This window comes from Oncorhynchus clarkii, chromosome 7 (genome assembly GCF_045791955.1).
Source record: "Oncorhynchus clarkii lewisi isolate Uvic-CL-2024 chromosome 7, UVic_Ocla_1.0, whole genome shotgun sequence".
Lineage (NCBI taxonomy): Eukaryota > Metazoa > Chordata > Actinopteri > Salmoniformes > Salmonidae > Oncorhynchus > Oncorhynchus clarkii.
In genome coordinates, this window is record NC_092153.1 from 68,054,130 (window position 1) to 68,056,878 (window position 2,749).

Genomic DNA, 2,749 nt, shown 5'->3' on the forward strand with positions numbered 1-2,749 from the left:
GAAGTGTATTTCGCTCTTTCAGCGTGAATGTTGTCTATAAAGTATATGTCCTTTATAGCCATATAAATCTTCATGTACCTCACTAGACCAGACCGACATCAAAACAGTTTGTATTAATAATCAGTTTAAAACAAATCAATGACTGTTCTATATAATTGTTTATTATGTTATTCAGCTGATTTTTTCTTCTTCTGGATCACTCAATATCATGTGTATGAGAATTACATCTCAGATTGTATCGTTTCTGATATATTTACACCCATGTATGTACAGAATACTGTTTTATTTTGTATTTAAGAGTTTTTATACGGAAATAAACTATGTTTGACATAATGTAAATGTCTGCGTGTGTTTAGTAGAAATGTATTATGTTTTTGTGTCTGAAAACAAAAGCCATATAGCACACTAATTGAGCTCAAATGTCCTTTGAATTAACTTTTTGCAATCCACTCTGTGTAAAAGCATAAGCTAAATGACTAAAATGTGAATGGAAATATACACTACATGACCAAATGTATGTGGACACCTGCTCTTCAAATATTTAATTCCAAAATCATAGGCATTAATATGGAGTTGCTCCCCGCTTTGCTGCTATAACAGCCTCCACTCTTCTGGGAAGACTTTCCACAACATGTTTGAATATTGCTGCAGGGACTTGCTTCCTTTCAGCCACAAGAGCATTACTGAGGTCGAATACTGATGTTGGGCGATTAGGCCTGGCTCACAGTCAGTGTTCCAATTCATCCCAAAGGTGTTCGATGGGGTTGAGGTCAGGACACTGTGCAGCCCAGTCAAGTTCTTCCACACCCATCTCGACAAAAATAATCTGTATGGACCTTGTTTTGTGCACTGGGGTATTGTTATGCTGAAATAGGAAAGAGCCTTCCCCAAACTGTTGCCACAAAGTTAGAAGCACAGAACCGTATAGAATGTCATTTTATGCTGTAGTGTTAAGATTTTCCTTCACTGGAACTAAGGGGCCTGAACCATGATAAACAGCCCTTCTCCTTATTCCTCATCCACCAAACTTTACAGTTGGCACTATGCATTGGGACAGGTAGCATTCTCCTGGCATCTGCCAAACCCAAATTTGTCTGTCGGACTGCCAGATGGTGAAGCATCACTCCAGAGAACGCGTTTCCACTGCTCCAAAATCCAATGGTGGTGAGCTTTACACCACTCTAGCCAACGTTTGGCATTGTGCATGTTGATCTTAGGCTTGTGTCCGGCTGCTCGGCCATGGAAACCCTTGTGTCCGGCTGCTCGGCCATGGAAACCCTTGTGTCCGGCTGCTCGGCCATGGAAACCCTTTTCATGAAGCTCCTGACGCACAGTTATTGTGCCGTTCTTGCTCCTTGACATTTACACTTCACAATAACAGCACTTACAGTTGACCGGAGCAGCTCTAGCAAGGTAGAAATTTGACAAACTGACTTGTTGGAAAGGTGGCATCCTATGACGTTGCCACGTTGAAAGTCACTGAGTTCTTCAGTAAGGTCATTATACTGCCAATGCTTGACTATGGAGATTGCATGGCTGTGTGCTCAATTCTATACAGCTGTCAACAACGGTTGTGGCTGAAATAGCAGAATCCACTAATTTGAATGGGTGTTCACATATTTCTGTATATATAGTGTAGACTCGAGGACACACAATTTGGATCCAATTTACTCTTCACATCTGAGTGTCATGGCTGATGTTTGGGAATTTAACAAGGAAACTCAGACTCTTTCAGTCAGTGCCCTCTGTCAGGGTGTAACAAAGACGCAGGGAGTCAGGAGTTTAATAGTGACGAACAATACAAAACATGCGAATCAACTCTGCCTGATGAGTAATGATACAGATAAAGGGGAAGTAATCAGGGTAGTGATGAAGTCCAGGTGTGCCTAATGATGGGTGGTTAGTAAACTGGCAGTGTCGAGCGCTGGAGAGGGAGTAGATGTGACACAGGGCCTCGCCTTAATATCTCATCTGGAGTGTGAATCTGTCAGCAGTGTAGTCACTCTTCTCCTGCCAACCACTATCAGACAAAACAATAAATATAGACGGCATTTTAATTTCCAAAGTTATTACGTAACATTGAAACACTATTTTGCACCTGGCTTTCAGTCTCTTGTCTCTGGTTGACACAGGCGTACACTTATAGTCCTCCTAAGGTCACCATCGTCCTGGTGGCAGTAATTACTGATTGACCACCATCGTCCTGGCGACAGTAATTACTGATAGACCGCCATCGTCCTGGTGACAGTATTTACTGATAGACCACCATCGTCCTGGCGACAGTAATTACTGATAGACCACCATCGTCCTGGCGACAGTAATTACTGATAGACCACCATCGTCCTGGCGACAGTAATTACTGATAGACCGCCATCGTCCTGGCGACAGTAATTACTGATAGACCGCCATCGTCCTGGCGACAGTAATTACTGATAGACCGCCATCGTCCTGGCGACAGTAATTACTGGTAGACCGCCATCGTCCTGGCGGCAGTAATTACTGATAGACCGCCATCGTCCTGGCGACAGTAATTACTGATAGACCACCATCGTCCTGGCGACAGTAATTACTGATAGACCACCATCGTCCTGGCGACAGTAATTACTGATAGACCACCATCGTTCTGGCGACAGTAATTACTGATAGACCACCATCGTCCTGGCGACAGTAATTACTGATAGACCACCTTCGTCCTGGCGACAGTAATTGCTGATAGGTATTGTCTGTGTTTTCTTTTTTACATCAACCC

General features: G+C 43.1%; 1 protein-coding gene across 1 annotated transcript in view; it reads left to right on the forward strand.

Moving 5' to 3' along the window:
• Positions 1-110, forward strand: part of LOC139414417 (ETS-related transcription factor Elf-3-like) — a 6,181-nt gene extending 6,071 nt beyond the window's left edge. The window contains exon 9 of the mRNA XM_071162330.1: positions 1-110. This exon is cut by the window's left edge and continues 1,027 nt beyond it. The gene's annotated coding sequence lies outside the window, so the exon portion shown is untranslated.
• Positions 111-2,749: the final 2,639 nt, after the last annotated feature.